Source organism: Arvicanthis niloticus, chromosome 2, assembly GCF_011762505.2.
Source record: "Arvicanthis niloticus isolate mArvNil1 chromosome 2, mArvNil1.pat.X, whole genome shotgun sequence".
Classification (NCBI taxonomy): domain Eukaryota; kingdom Metazoa; phylum Chordata; class Mammalia; order Rodentia; family Muridae; genus Arvicanthis; species Arvicanthis niloticus.
This window is the reverse complement of record NC_047659.1, coordinates 4,674,613-4,690,190: the sequence shown is the minus strand read 5'-3', so window position 1 is coordinate 4,690,190 and position 15,578 is coordinate 4,674,613. Positions and strand designations below refer to the sequence as shown.

The window sequence follows — 15,578 nt, the reverse complement described above, 5'->3', positions numbered from 1 at the left end:
AGATGGAGTCGTGGCTACGTTGACCCGCAGCTCGGTGGAGGGGCCGGGCCGGGCGGGATGCTCTGGCCGAAGGAAGGGGAGGGCCGGGCGCCGCCCCCTCTCCGGCCTGCGCCTCCTTCCAGACCCCAGCCTGGGATCAGCTGCCTCGTGGGCCTTCCTAGAGGGCCTCTGAGATGGTATTCCCTTCGCCTCCTCACCGCCCCCTTTTCGGTCGTTGCTCCAGTGAGGCCTTTGTGGAGGGAGGCACTCGTGTGGCTGCAGGGCAGGGCAGGGCAGGGCAGGAAAATGTCTGCTCTGCTGGCTGAAGCTGCTTTTCTTGGCCCCTTGAAGGGAACTTGGCTGAGAGTTAAGCAAATTCAAGGCGTGTGGCCCGCCCTTTGGGGGTCCTGGATCCCCCCCGCCCAATCGCTCTTTAAAGGGATCTGGGAGGCGGAGAGAAGAGTTAGGCAGCTCTGGTTCAGCCGGGTACTGTCCAGGTGCGACCCGCCCACTTCGAGAAACTCCTAGTGGACGCCGGGAATTCTCTTCTAGGACTGTGGGAAACGCGGTGATTCTTTGAGAGTCACTAATCCTAATATTCTGGCGGGTTTCACCCCTCCCCCCAAAGCCTCTGCCCTTTGGCTGTGTCTGCCTTTCCACAGAGATGAGGCCATGCCCGTTTGACAAAGGAGAGCCCCTGGAGGGAAAGAGAGGGGGTTGTCCTCCTACTTGATAGCAATATCCCAGCAGCCCAGAGAGAGCCTTCAGGGTCTTTCTTGCAGCTGGAGTCCTGCAAGATCTGAGTGACAGGGTGCCCAAGTGGCACGCTTAAATGGTTGCTGTAGGGAGGACTTTCACAGATCTGGAAGTGTGATCCTCCTCCCGAAGTTGGGCCAGGAAGTCTGTAGTTCTTAACCCCTTTCGTGGCTAGAGAACGTGTGTTCTACACACTCCTACACATAGCTGGGGCTTCACTCCCTATCTCCCTATGGGCTTCCACGGAACTGGAGGCTAAGATGGCTGGCTTCTGGCAGATTCTGTTGCTGGGCCTGGAGGCTTGAGCCTGACCTAGGATTAGGGGTGGGGTGGGGTTGGGTTATGAGGGTGAAGCGGGTTGGCAGGGATATTGTGGTTTGGTCTGGATGGGATAAAGGGCGCTGGCTTGGGTAGGCTTCAGGATTCAGTCCCCGGGACCTGGAAACTTCTAGGTTTTACCAGCCGGAGATTACTAACACCTGCGCGGAAGGTCTATGTTCTCCCCTTGCTTGTCATCTTGTGTAAGCTGGTCTGTCCCATGGTCTTTACAAAGCAGGTGCTTGCTGAGCCTTATGGCCCCATGTGTATTCATAAGGAAAGAAGCAACGGTTGTTACCAGAGCTGGCTGTGCAGGGTCTGGGGAGAGTCTTCTTTTTTTCTCTAGGTGCTTGCTCTATGCCACAGGAAACTCACATTTCTAATATAGGGGAAGGGGGGGGGGGGAAGGTGGTATCACCTTGTTTTGTGGTGACTGGAACACAGAAGGAATCACAACTGCTCTTGGCTAGGAACAGTTGGTGGAGTGGTGACCACCTCTGATCTGTAGACTGTTAAAGTTCCACAGATGTGCCCTGGTTGTGGCCCAGGTCATCCAGGCAGTAAGTGGCTTAAACAAGCTTGTGTATGGACATCTTTCTAAAAAAAAAAAAAAAAAAGGTGAATTCAGAGGACTTGCCCCAGCTGCCCTGCAGTTTTGCTTACTTTGAGCTTTCCCTGGGACCTGCGTGGGGGCTTTCTGTGGTGTTAGTGGGAACATGCCTGGTTTCCCTGGACCTCTAAATCCTTTATGGGGAGTCAGCTGGGCCATTTGGCACAGAATGAGAGACTGTTTTCTTTCTCCCTGTTTGTCATGTGTCAGAACATGTCCAGCTCACTGGCCTCTGGTGTCCCCTGATCCTTGAAGGCCACATGGCTTCCTGGTAAACTTTCAGGACTCAGAAGTCCCCTCCCATTTTGAGTTATCTCAGCTGGGCTATTGGTTCTAGGGGAGCATAATGGAAAAAAAATTTTTTTGAAACAGGGTCTGACTGTAACCCTGACTGGATAGACCATGCTGACCTGGAATTCTCAGAGACCTGCCTGTCTCTACCTCTCAAGTGCTGAGATTAAAAGAGTGCACCGCTATACCAGGCATGGCAGTACAGATTTATTAGGCATCTGTTGGGTACTGATGGTCATGGAGAGATACTGGCTGTCTGCTTTGTTGCACCCTCTTGAATGGACAGGATAGGATGTACCTTGTACTCCAATGCCTGGAAGCTGCTTTGGGTTTAATTAAGCTGATTAGGTGTACTTACTAATTACTGATCCTAAGAAGGGACCTATGGTGTTGAAGTGGCTACAGTCAAAGAGTTCACAAGGGCACTGTGCCAGCTGACAGTCTACATGTTTGCTCTGGAGAGGCCTCTTAAGGAGGGGTCACGTTCACTTGGCTCTGTCATGCTCATAGCACTCTGGTGGCCTTCTCATTTTAGGACACCAGTGGTCTGTCTGCTGCAGTGACGTATCATAGATCTCTTAATACCTGGATCACAAGGCTTTGCCTTCATGGGACCTCCATGTTTCCCCTCTCCCCTGAACTTTTGGCCTGGTACTTTTTGTCTCCTCCCCGTGGTTTTTCCTCTTGTGCCCATAACATGCTAACTTACCAACCACCTTCCAGCCTGGTTCTTTGTCAGCTGGCTTGGGGCCTCTTCCTTCTCTAGGAAGCTTCCTCTGATTGCTCCCCTGTGCTGAGACTCGTTTTGGGTTGACACTGCTCAAGTATGCATCTCCAGTGCTGCACTTTTGAGTACTTTTCTCGTGAACACCACTTGCTGCCTGCTTGCCTGGGCTCAGGCCCTGGGGGATTTAGATCATTCATCCAAACCAAGGGTGGTTGTGGGTTCTTAAGGATGTGAGCCTCTCCAGGCAGGAAGGAGTACATTCTCTCTGGTTCCCTTCATCTTGGCTTCCCGTGCAGAGCAATGTTCTTTCCTTTTACATTTGTTCAAGGAATCATTCCTTTGCCTGGGTCCATGTCACAGGCTGGGGAGGACCAAGAGGGGAGGGGAGCACTCTGGCCAAGGCTGAGAGTCAAGACATGGGATTTGGGAAGCAGAGAAAGCAAAGCTGATTCTCAGGGAAGCCAGGCAGTTTTAAAAAGACTTATTTGTGATCGTGTGTGTGTGTGTGTGTGTGTGTGTGTGTGTGTGTGTGTGTGTGAGAACAGGAGTACAAATACCCTGCAGTTCAGAACAGAGTATTCAATCCCTTGGAGATGGGGTTACAGCCAGTTGTGAGCTGCCTGATGTGGGTGCTGGGAGCCAAACTTGGGTCCTCTGGAAAAACAGACAATGTTGCTTAACCAGGGAGCCGTCTTTCCTGCCTCGAGCCAGGCAGTTTTACAATGTGAGAATGGTTCTGACTCATGACCAAGTTGTATACACTTTCTTGTGGACCTTTGAGCGGTAGCAGGGACTTGGTACTCCATGCTCTTGATGCCCAGTGCATTTCCTACAAACAAATGTGCATTTTGTCACCACTGCATCAAGACACTCAGGTGTCCTAGTTAAGTGTCCTTTCCAGCAAAAGTGACCTGGGATCTTCATCTGCTCCTCTCTGTCCAAGGCCTCTCCTCAACAGTCACATTCTCTGCTCTTCATGCCCAAGGTCCAGGCTCCTTGGCTCCTTGGCTGATGGCTCAGGATTAGACTCAGGCTGTGCCCCTGCGGTGGGATGTGGCATCCTGCTATGCTACCCTTTCCTCTGGATCAGAGCAGGTGGCTTGAGGCTCAGCGTTGAGTGTCTACTGGAGATGTTGAGTTTAAACTCCTTGGTTATTGGGGAGCCTAGGTTTCAGGGAGGTGCTTTGAGACAAGGTAAATACTGATTTCTTGTTTCCCTCCCCTTCCCTCTCCTCTCCCCCTTCCTCCTCTTTCCACTTCTTTCCACTTCTTTCTGTCTTCCCACCCAGCATGGGTTATGTTTCCTGTTTTATTCTAATCTGCTATAACCATTATTTACCTCGGTGCTCACATTGTCTTGGGCGACAGTGGGAACTGGTCCAGGTTGGCGTCTGCATATCTCTGGCACCCTCCCAGTCATTCTGGGAGCATCGCTGACTCGCTGGCACAAGATGTTCTGGGCTCATCTGTGTGTTCCTTTGTCCTAGTTCAGGAGCTGGCCCCTGCTTCAGTGGATGTAGTTCCTTGGTAGGAGAGGGGTATGTTGAGGCCAAGATGGGGAGGGGTGTGCTCAGGACTCATGGAAGCTCTTAGTGCTTACCTGGGGAAATGCATGTGAAAGCGTGTATATATATATGTGTGTCTGGACACATCTTTGTGTGCACACAATGTGTGCTTATTTGTGGTCTGTGTATGTGAACGCAGCCAATGCTGAGTTAGTTATATCTTGATTTCCACTGGACTGGATCTCTCCTATGTTAAGTTCTATGGTTAAGGGCTCTTGCTGCTTTTATGGTTGACCTGAGGTTGAATTCCAGCACCCATACTAGGTGACTCACAAAGGCTTAGTATGATAGCTCCAGGGGATCCTTCACCCTTTACTGGCTCTGCAGGTAGTTGCATTCATGAACATGCACTCACAGATGATAATAATAATAAAAAATCTTTAGATTTATGTATTTTTTGGTAGTCATAACAAAAACTAACAAATGTGTAACATTAATTAAAAAAAAATTTCCGAACTCTGTCCTTTTCTTTTGGAGACACAGTCTCACTATGTAGTCCTGGCTGTTCTGGAACTCACTTTGCAGACCAGGCTGGTCTTGAGCTCAGAGTTCCACCTGCCTCTGTCTCCTGAGTGCTGGGATAAAAGATGTGCACCACTGCTCTTGGGAAAAAGTTTATTTATTATTATTGTGTGTGTATTATGTGCCTGAAGGCATGAGTACCACGGTATGTGTGCTGAGACAGCTTTGTGGGGTGGCTCCCTCCTTCCACCTTTACATGTAGGCAGGGATCGAACTCAGGGCACCAGCCTTGTATCGTGAGCACTTTTACCCCTTGAGCCATCTTGCTTACTCTATAACACTCATTTTAATGATGCATTTTACTTAGCGTGTGGTGTTAGCAGAACAGCTCTGGAAGGGTGAAAGCCAGATCTTTGGGGGTATAGGAGTTCTGTCTTGCCACGGATAAAGCACAGATGTGTATGTATAGAACTCAGTTTCATGCGGGGAGGGTGAGGTGTGTAGGGGTGTCTGAAAGACTCCTTGAGGCACTAGTGGTGGGAACATAGCAGGGGAATGTGATTCTGGGGCTGGAGTTTCTGCATGGCCGTGTTTGTGATGCTCGGGTGGCTGCAGTGTCAGGGACTTGCTGAGAGAGGTGCAGGACTTCTGGCAGCATTGTCCCTAGGCCTGGTCTGATGTCCGTGCAATGGACCACTGGAGCAGCAAGCAGCATCTGCTGAAGGGTGGACACTCTCAGCACTGGTGTGAATTGTTGTGTGGTGTGTGTTGGTTAAAAACCAAACCAAACCAAACCAAACCTGGCTTGCTTGTTAGTCAGGGTGCTGCTGAGAGGAAGGCCACGTTGAAGGCCTTTGTGAAGAGCAGTCTGTCCCGCTTTGGGCCCTGGGGTTGTATGTTCAGTTGGTTGGGAATGGGGAGCTGTTGGGCTCTTACTTGTTGGGGCCCTGAAAAGGAAAGTGTTCCCTTTGACCGTGGTCTTTAGTTGAGTTCTTTCTTGCTTTGAGGATTAGGTAACCCAAGGTGTCCCTTATCTTCTCAGAAGCCATGGTGTCTCCAGAGGGCTGTTGGGAATATGATCTCTCTTGTTAAAAAAAAAAAAATGCTTACTTTTTATTTCTGTGTGTATTTGTGTATCTATGTGTGCGTATGCACATGTGTGCAGATGCCCTTGGAGGCCAGAAGAGGGCGCCTGATCTTCTAGAGCTAGAACAGGCTGGCCTGGGTCAGTGAGCAGCAAGCAGCAGCAATGGTCTTAACCATGGGGCCATCTCTTTGGTGTTTGTTTTGTTTCGAGACAGGGAGCCCCGTCTGTCCTGGAACTCACTCTGTAGACCCAGCGGACGTTAAATTCGAGAGATCTGCCTGCCTCTGCCTCCCAGTGCTGGGATTAAAGCATGTGCGTTCCCTTCCTCCCTCCCCCACAGCCATTTCTCTAACCTCCCTGACCCCTCTTTTGAGGACACTCATGATAAAGCATTTGTCACCTGATCTATACCTTTTGTCTCTGTATCCAGGAAATGTATGTTGGTTCCAGACAGCAAATTCAGAACATAGACAGTGAAGACTGGTGGGTTGCGCAGGTGGTGTCTGATGTGTCAGGACCCTGTGTTAAGTGGATGAAGGACATAGTCTCCTCAGTCCTGTCCCCCGTCACCCTGCATCAGGCCTTATTTCTCAGATTCCTTGAAAACACCTTTTCCCCACATGCCAGCCTGGCCATTCAGCTTTCTTGTGGAGTAAGGTAATCAGTGTTTGCTATTAAGAGTTAACTTCAGAATATGTTAGGCATCATGGGCCAGACGGCCTCTGTTCTAGCACCCACTCCTAACTCTGCCTCATAGCAGGAAGTGTAGCTTTAGCTGTTTTCTTGAACCAAGAGCTTCAGTACAATGTGTTTATCAAGTTAGAATTCTGTGTTTCATAATGGGGCTTATTCCAACCATTAAAATACAACCTTTCTTGGGAACTGAGGTTGTAGCTTGGTGGCATTTGCCAGGCCCTGGGCTCCATCCCCAGCACCACATCACACACACACACACACACACACACACACACACACACACACACACGGTTTGTAGAGTGTACAAAGCAGGCTATATAGACAGACATGGTAGAAGGAGCCCAGCCTAGCCGCACAGGCTTGACATCCCAGTTCCTTGAAATGGTGAGGCAGAAGAACCACACCTTCAAAGCCGGCCTGGAAACTTATTGAGGCTCTGTCTTAAGATAGAATATAGGGGCTAGAACTCTAGCTTAGCAGTAGAGGACTTGACTAATACACACAGAGCCCTAGGGCAGGTCCTGGGGGGAAATAGCAGCTGTGGGTCATACAAAACTAAAGGGTGAGGTTTAGAAGATCAGCATCTGCTGAACTCTCCCTCAGCCATCTCCTTTCTCCCTGGCTCCTGCGCCTCCTCCATCAGATTGCCTTGTAGGTAAGTCTGTAGGAGATATATATATATATATATATATATATTTTTTTTTTTTTATTAATGATTGCTGTGGGATGGGCCCAGTTGGCCCACTGTGGACAGTGCCATCGCAGGGCAGGTGGTTCTGAGGTGTCTAAGAAAGCAGGCTAAGCAAGCCAACAGGAGCATCTCAGCTTTGTTTTCAGTTCCTGCCTTGGCTTCCACTGAGGAGGGACTATGTATGATGTGCGAGCCCAATAAACCCTTGGCTTCCCAAGTTGCTTTTCGTTGAGGTGTTTTATCTCAGCAGTGAAACCTAACTAAGATACTTTCCTTGTAGCTTTTTGCACCCAGCCAGTCCTCCAGCCTTGCGCTGAAGCTCACCTGGTGGGAGGCGCCCTGTCTTTCTGTCTGGCACCTGGTGCTCTGACTCAGCCTCTGGCTGCCTCCTGTGGCTTCCTACTTCCTGGTCATTGCCCTGCAGTTTGCTCCTTAGCCTCTCCCTCCCCCTGCTGCTCCAATTGCTTCCCCAGGCTCTGAACTTTGAGAAGGGCTCTTGGTCCCCCTCCCCCAATACTGGTTCGTCCCTGTCTGCTCTTTGCCAAAAGCCCTAGACAAGCTTGTCTAACAGGAAGTGCTGGACAAGAGCAAACTGCTGACCTGTTTTTCTCATGCTTCCTTGATGACTTCGGTCACTTAGGGCCCTCAGTCAAGTGTCCTATATGTGGAAGCCAGGGTCGTGAGGGTCCTTTGAACTTAGTTTCCTTACCTGAAATAGGATGACAGTCCCTGTCGCTCCACACTTCTGTACCGGGGCTCATAGGAGGATTTTGAGGAGCTGTATGCCGGGAGCGTGCTTGGCTGCTGCACAGGACACTGCATTCCCTGCCCACCCGCTTGCTGCCTACTCCTGTGGTATCCAGATCTGTGCTGCATGGGGCATCCGTCTTCCTCTCCTGTCCCCTGGCCCTTGACAGATCAGGCCCTGTTAGTCATTCCCACTGGCCTGAGGAGGAGGCTTCTCTGGTCTCTGTCCCTGGGTGAACTGAGTGTCCAACAATTAGAAGTCTGAGAAGACTGAAAGGGACCTCTGCCCTCTCTGTTGCTTCTTGGGCAAGGCCTTCCAGCCTGTAGAGGCAGAAGATGGACACACACCACCTTTGCTGTTAGTGTGTTTCAGAGTTGTACCTGGGGACTGAACCCTGGTCTTCTGGAAGAGCAGCCAGTGTTCTTAACCTGGTAAGCCATCTCTCTAACCCTCTAGATAGCATTTATTTCTTGACCATCCAGGCACTGAGCTGGGTGACTCTGGCCTTATTAATGCATAAGAGGAGGGAGAGGTGAGGGATCAGCTGAGGTCCTACAGCTGTGTTGGGGCCCAGACTTCTCACCAGCCAGGGCTGGCCTTTAGCAGGGTGTTTAGGCTGGTGGGAAATGGGATGCCAGGAGCCAGTAACTGAATCTGAAGGCAGCCTTAATGATGGCCTAGCCGGCTCTGTTGTGGCTACATGGTTTCTAGCCTATCCTTCACCTGTTTCCAGATGATGGGGAGGGGACTCCACCTTATTTGCAAAGCATCTGCCACTGGTTATTGTGTCACAGAGATAGCTCTGTGTGTTGACCTGATAACTAGAGAAGCAAGCTGGCAGGAGCCTGCCGCTGACACTTACCCATAGGACCTTCAGGCTGGTTTCTTGGCCAGGTGATGGTGGTCCCCTTGCTTTCCTGTGTTTCTTGGAAAGTTCTTGTTTCCAGATATTTCAATAGCTGCACCAGCAAACAGGCAGCTTAAGTAAGATTCAGATGTGGCCTGCTGGAGAGGGTGGTCTCAGGGCCAATTGACCTTACTGCCGTCACTGGGCTCCTGTCTGTCACGAATAGCCGTGGCTCCTGCCTTAGAGTTTTTGCACATGAAAGTCTCCTATGCACTCCTCCCACCTGTTAACATTTTTTTTTGTGTGGAGTGTGGCTGGTCCACATCCACTCCTTTCCCCATGGCAGGAATCCTAGACCCCACTCACTCATACAGAGATGACCTTATGCAGACCACTGGGGACCCACTGGCTCCATCCTGGTCCTGGCTTTAGGTGCTTGGGCAGGGAGGGTGTGATTGCACACATGTCTCTGGGTGAATACCATCAGAGCCCTGGACCCTCTTAGCCCAAGTCTGAATTGTACCTTTACCATCTCTTGCAGATCTTATGTCTTCTTGGCTCTTGGTCTTGGGCCTTGCTTTCTCAAGGGACTTTTAAAGAGCCACAGAATAGGATTCGGTTGAGGACTGATTGAGGTAGCAGAGGGAAGTCAAAGCTCAGGAGGACAGTGCTTGACCTTTGAGAAGGGCTCTGTGGATGGGGTAACCTTACACCCCTTGCAGAGTTGGAGCTGAGATTCCTTCCATGCAGCTGCTAATAGATCCAATAGAACAGAGACAACTCAGGACCCTTTGTTTGGCTCTAGTACACCCCCCCCCCACCCCAGCAAGGCTGAGCTCACCCTCAGCCTGTGATTTCCCTTGGGTACCTAGGGTCCCTCTGACTGCATAGTATCCTGCAGTTGTCGCTGTCTTTGGCTCCAAAAGATAAGCAAGAATAGCAGTCTTCACAGTGGTGAGGAGGTGACAGGTCTGTGCCCAGGGTTGCTTGACCTGGGGCCAGACCTGACTGAGATTTCCTGCAGTCTGCCAGTGGCAGTTTCACAAGGACAGGGTCAAACAGTGATCTGTGGTCTGTGTGTGTTTGCCATGCTTTATAGAGTTTGTATAAAGATTAAAAGAGTTTTTATAGGGCCCGCATCTGCCCCGGAGCCAACTCAAACCTGAAGCCATAAATGCCTCTCCTGGCTGCTTTTCTGTACTTTTGATTGGGGCGGGCACAATCGGTCCCCTTTTCTTCCACTATGTCTTTAGCCGTGGCATTTCCAGGATCACAGAGCTTGCTCTGAGTCCCCTCACCCCTTTGCATCTGTGCAGGGTGGGCCAGTTGCTTGTGTATCTTCTTTCATTAGATGACCTTTCAAAATGTTGCTGCATTTGGGGTTGTGTATTAATTACATCAAGCCCTTTAGTGGGTGCATCGAGAGGGTTCTGAGGTGGGGGTTGGGAGTGGTCTCCCAGGACCAGAATCCTGCACTCTTGGGGTGTTACGGCTGTCTTTTTTATCCTGTGTCTCTCCAGCCCTCTCTTCATAGGTCATCTCCCTTTGAGAAGCAGTGAGGTTTTTCAGATTGTCACCGTTGTCTACGTGCTGGAGCATGCAGACAGGCACATGCAGGTGGTGTGGGCCTCTGCTCACTGTGACATTGGATTCCTTTGTTGGCTAAGGAAAAGAGATGCATGGTGTTGGGCCACCTCTGGAATCCTATTACTTTGGCTTAGGCGCCCCCCTTTTTGATCCCAGAGCCTATTCCTGCAGATACCAGCACCCCATGGTCTGAGGCTCATGTTGCTGCCTTGTTTTCTACCCTCAGTGAGATGCGGAGGTTTGTGGTCATGTTAGAGCATGGGCCCTCTCTCTTAACTGTGTAAGATGTCTATCAGCTCAAGACCGTTGCATCATGTCCTCTGGTGAAAAGGACAGCTGGGCACGTGTAGCCTACTGCATGACCTGTGTCCCCCACCCCCACCCTGTTGTGGTGGGTGGAAGGCTCTGGTCCCTTATGTTCATTCAGCCCTGTTCTGAGACCCGCCCTCCTCCTTTCCCCACGTCCCTTCCACTCCTTCCCTCTGCTCCTTTCTCCCTATTGATGTCCCTCCCTCTCTGGTCCTTATTGTGGTTATTTAGCAGTGGGGACAGGAGGGGCCACAGTTGCTTGGGTGAAAGAGAAGACCCCTTTTGGATCTGGCTTCTTTGCACCCATAGGTGATACATCGCCTACACGCTGGCCCAGGGCGCCTGTCTCCACCCTGAAATGTCTTGCTATTGCTTGTTTTCACCCCAGAGCATAACAGGAAGCCTGTCTGAGACAGGCCAGCCATGGAGACTGGCAGGTTGCTGTGTCTCTCCAAGCCTCAGTTTACTCCTTGCCTCAATGGCAGGGTGGTTCACCCCACTGTCACCCTTTTTAATCAATTAATTAATTAATTTTGCTCTATCTGTTTATTTGAGACAGTCTCCTGCAGCCCCACCTGATCTTTAACTCACTATATTGCTGAGGATGGCCTTGAACTCCTGATCCTTCTGCCTCTACTTCCCAAGTATTGGGATTACTTGCATATGCCACATTGCCTGGCCCTTCTTGCCTTTCCTTGGGCCTTCCTTATGGTCTGGCCCCTTCTCCCGTTGGGTCTGCACCTCTGCTGAGGGGGTGGGGTTGTGGAGCTGCCTGGGGATTCCATAAGATTCCCTCTCTCAAACTCCAGGAGACAGTGTTCCCTTAATGCTGGTCTCTTGTATTTATCCTCAGCTTGTCGCCTGCTACACGATGCTCCCCCTTCTCCCCCAGCTGTCAGGAACAGAGAGAGGTGCCCTCTTCCCATCTTGAGGAGCCAGAGCCAGAGCCAGACTCCGCATGAGTGATGGAGGTTATCCCAGTGGCTGCAGTTCTGTGGCCCTGTGCTTCAGGCTTGTGAAAAGGGATCCTCTTGTCTCCCACGTGCTTCCTAGGTGGGTAGGAGGACTCCGTGAATGGCGCATGAAGTTGCTTGCCTTTCCTCAGAGCTGCTGTCTGGTGTGTGTAATTACTCTTGTGGTGAGCCGCCCTGCCCTGCCAGAGACTCTTCAGCTCTGTGCTTCGTGCTCTGGTTGACAAGTCCCCTCTTCAGCTGCTCCTAGAGGTGGGGCACGTTCTTGTGGGAGTGAGGCAGCGCCTCTCCAGCTGCAGCCGTCTGGGGCAAGCTCTGGCAGTGGCTGCTTTTAATAATGACGTGGCTCTTTGGGTTAATCTAAGTGTTTCCAAGATTAGTTGATGATGTCATATTCTTGTACCCCACCCTGGAGCCCAGACTTGTTCTGGCGTTTTTGGGAATGTGAGCATTTGAGATGTGGTGCAGAATTGGATGGCAAGGCTGGCTTGCTTCTGGACTGTGTATTTAGCAGGTGCTAAGAATGCATTGTAAGGAGTGGGTGGGGCTATGTGTGTTTGCACATCCTTGCATGTGCGTGTGTGTGTGTGTGTGTGTGTGTGTGTGTGTATACACACACACCTTACTCATAAATGCACACTAAGGCTTGGCTGCTCTGTGCAGCGGGCTTCCTAAGAGTGAGGTTCTGGAGATGAGGTGTGGGTGCTGGGTGGGACTGAGTCACTGAGAACTCTGTGTTCTGCAGGCCAGTGTGATCCTGCTCCCAGGCCCAGTGCCTGTCTGGGTCTTGAGGCTGGAAAGAGTCATTCATGGCCCCCTAGTTGTTTTTTTGGGGGATGGCGGTTGTCTGCTCAGGACCCTGTGAACCTCACTTTGCTCACCAAGCTGTCTACCCTATTGATGCTACTGGATGAGGAGCTGGCCTTTCTGTGGCGATGCCAGCCACTGCCTTTGTTGAAAGTTAGGTGCCCAGGTGGCACAGACAGCCATGAATGGACCTCTCAATGAATGGGTTCTGAGAATGAGGGAAGGGAGGCGGGGGAGGAAGGGGGGGGGGACCATGACAGTGGTTCAGCTTGTTTCTTTCTTTTATTCTCCAAGATCTGAAGGCTTTTGTTTTGTTTTATACTTTCTTACTTCAGATGGGTAATTTTTACTATTGCCCAAATATCATGAGCATCATATGGGCCAAATGATAACATCCTGATTATTTGATTTTGACAAAGCCTGATACAGATGCAGGTGACAAAGTGCACCATCTTTAAGGCACATGAAGCCTCAGAGAAGCCATGGACAAAATGTCTGCTAAGAGAATGCAAAACAGGAAGACTGACATAGAGTTCATGATGTAACATTTTTGGGTTAAATATGAAGATAAATAATAAATTTTACAATGTTTAAAGCCCATCAGAATCTGGATACCTTTATACAATACTTTCATATAATTTTTCCTTTTTGAGGGAATTTAACACCTTTTTAGAAGCTAGAAAAAAAATGAGACACCTACCCACACTATAGGTTATTATTGTATAAATCAGTTTCTGGGACTTAATTCAGAAATGTCTAACGCACTCAAACACCAGAGGAAGTCAACTAAACTGTCATCATCTACCAAAGAATGAAGAAAAACTGTCTTTTGACCTTAAGTTCTCGGTAAGATAGAATGAACCAGCCCTTTACCACTCAGCACATTCTAAAATACCACCTTCCTTTAGTCATTTGCAAAACTGTATAAGAATACATCAGCCATTTCTTTTTGTTTTTTTTTTTGTTTTGTTTTGTTGTTTTTTTTTGTTTTTTGTTTTTTTTTTTTTTTTGTTTTTCGAGACAGAGTTTCTCTGTATAGCCCTGGCTGTCCTGGAACTCACTCTGTAGACCAGGCTGGCCTCGAACTCAGAAATCCACCTGCCTCTGCCTCCCAAGTGCTGGGATTAAAGGCGTGCGCCACCACCGCCCAGCCCGTCAGCCATTTCTTAATCCATCTCCCTGGTTCATTCTTTCCCTTTCTCTCCCACCTGGCAGTTAGCTCTGTATGGCTCCTGGTCCCTATGAATGAACTGTGATTATCCCAGGATGCATGAGAAGCTGTCACCCTGGTCAGGCTGACAGTCAGAGCCACAGTCTCCCCTAGCAGATTGGCCCTCAGTCTGCCTACAGCTTAGTCTTCTGGTTCTTGGAGTATAGGCTGGTTTCCTGGGTTTCTTCCTTATGGGCGGGCAGCTGGGTAGACCAGCCAGCCAGGATAGCATCTCATGATGGAAGGCACAGCCCAGGGGCTAGCCTTTGTAGAGTCCTTGGGCCAGGGAGATGCCTGCTGTGCTGGCTTCCCTGGGCAGTTCTGGGGATTGCCAGGATGGGTCTATTAGTCACTGAATCGTCCTGAGGTGGATCCAGTACAGGATGTTCTCTTCTCTGCCTCAGAGAAGGCTCATTGGAGTTTTCATGTTTGAAAAGCTTTGGGAACTGAGGCTGAGCCGGGAGAACCTGTCTGAGTTCACTGTCAGAAGAATGCAGGGCTGAAAATTGGCTTCATACACACCCTGAAGGCTCGGTGCGTGGAGCTCTGGGGGAGGAGGCTTTTCTGCCTCTCAAGACAAGGGATTTGTATCCTTTGTTGCCATCCATAATTCATGTGTTGGCACGCCCTCCCCCCCCAACTCATGTGCATAATAAAACTTTTTTTTCCTCTTAAAAAAAGGAAGATAGAATGTCTACACACCACTCCCTCCCTCCTCTTCATGCAAATAAACCCTGGGAGAAATTGGCCTGTCATCTCCTTGGGTGTATTTTGTGGTAATTTAGCTGCTTAAATGAAACATCTGTTAGCCAGCAAGACCCAGGGAGAGCTGGGCTCTAGATTACATCGAAGAGCTTCCCTGCTCATTTGTGTTTACTGTTCCCCGGGAGTGGCTTACAGGCAGTGGGGTGGGGGTGGAGCTGACACCCAGAGGCCAGGGTGCAGGAGTGGGGGTGGGGAGAGCTAGCTAGAACATTGCACTGGCCCCTTGGGTCCCTGAGGACAAGGGGTCCACTTCCTCTCTGCGGCTGGGTTAGAGATGGTGTTGGGCTGTGATTGGGACTCTGGGAAGAAGCTGCTCGTGTCTCTGCAGCTTCATGTGGGCCTAAGAGACCCTTACACTCAGGCAGAATTTTCTCCTGGGGGGCTGGGTGTCCCTTGGTGTCCTGAGGTATGAGGACGATGAGCTTAGACTTGGCCCCACTGTGGACCTGGCCCTGTGTGCTTGTGGACAAGGTTTCTACCTACCTCAGGTCTTAGCTGGTATGTCTATAGGAAGGGGCCTCTAATGAGACTAGGTAAGCTTCTCCCCGTCTCCCCTGTGTGTACCCCAGTCTCTGGCTCCTGGTAAGTACTCTGTGTGCTTGGTTGTTTCCCATCCCCAGCTTTGGGACCTGCCTCATTATATAATGGCTTTTTGTGTGTGTGTGTGTGTGTGTGTGTGTGTGTGTGTGTGTGTGTGTGACAGGCAGTGATTTTCACAAGTACCCTGCTGTGTGGTATAATGGGGGGAGTGGTGCACGTCTCTGTTGGGCACAGGTGGACCCTTGATGCCAATTTGAGGAGGGTGAGAGGTCATCTTTCTTTCAAGGGTCCTGTAGGTTCTGGGGCAGAACAAGGAAACACTGGTATGACCTCTCAAGTCAAGAATAGTTGGGAGGAGGCCCAGGACTCTTGGAGCTGGGGCTGCTGAGTCCAGGCTGCAGACCACCCTGTATTTAGGGGAGACGACAAGAATTCAAGCCACTGCCTTGAAGGATCCACGGCAGTGAGTGGATGCTCATGTGGGCGGTTTCATCTTTGGGAGGGTCATGAGAAGAGATGGAAAGAATGTGTTATGTTCTGATTTGGTTCTAGAAAGTTCTTTTGGGGGGTTGGCCATTATGGTAAGAGACAGCTGTGGGTGTGTGATAGGTG

The 15,578-nt window shown here is 50.3% G+C and overlaps 1 protein-coding gene across 4 annotated transcripts in view; it reads left to right on the top strand.

The window, feature by feature from the left end:
- Positions 1-15,578, top strand: part of Vav2 (vav guanine nucleotide exchange factor 2) — a 168,636-nt gene that overhangs the window by 1,219 nt on the left and 151,839 nt on the right. The gene's annotated exons all lie outside the window — the stretch shown is intronic.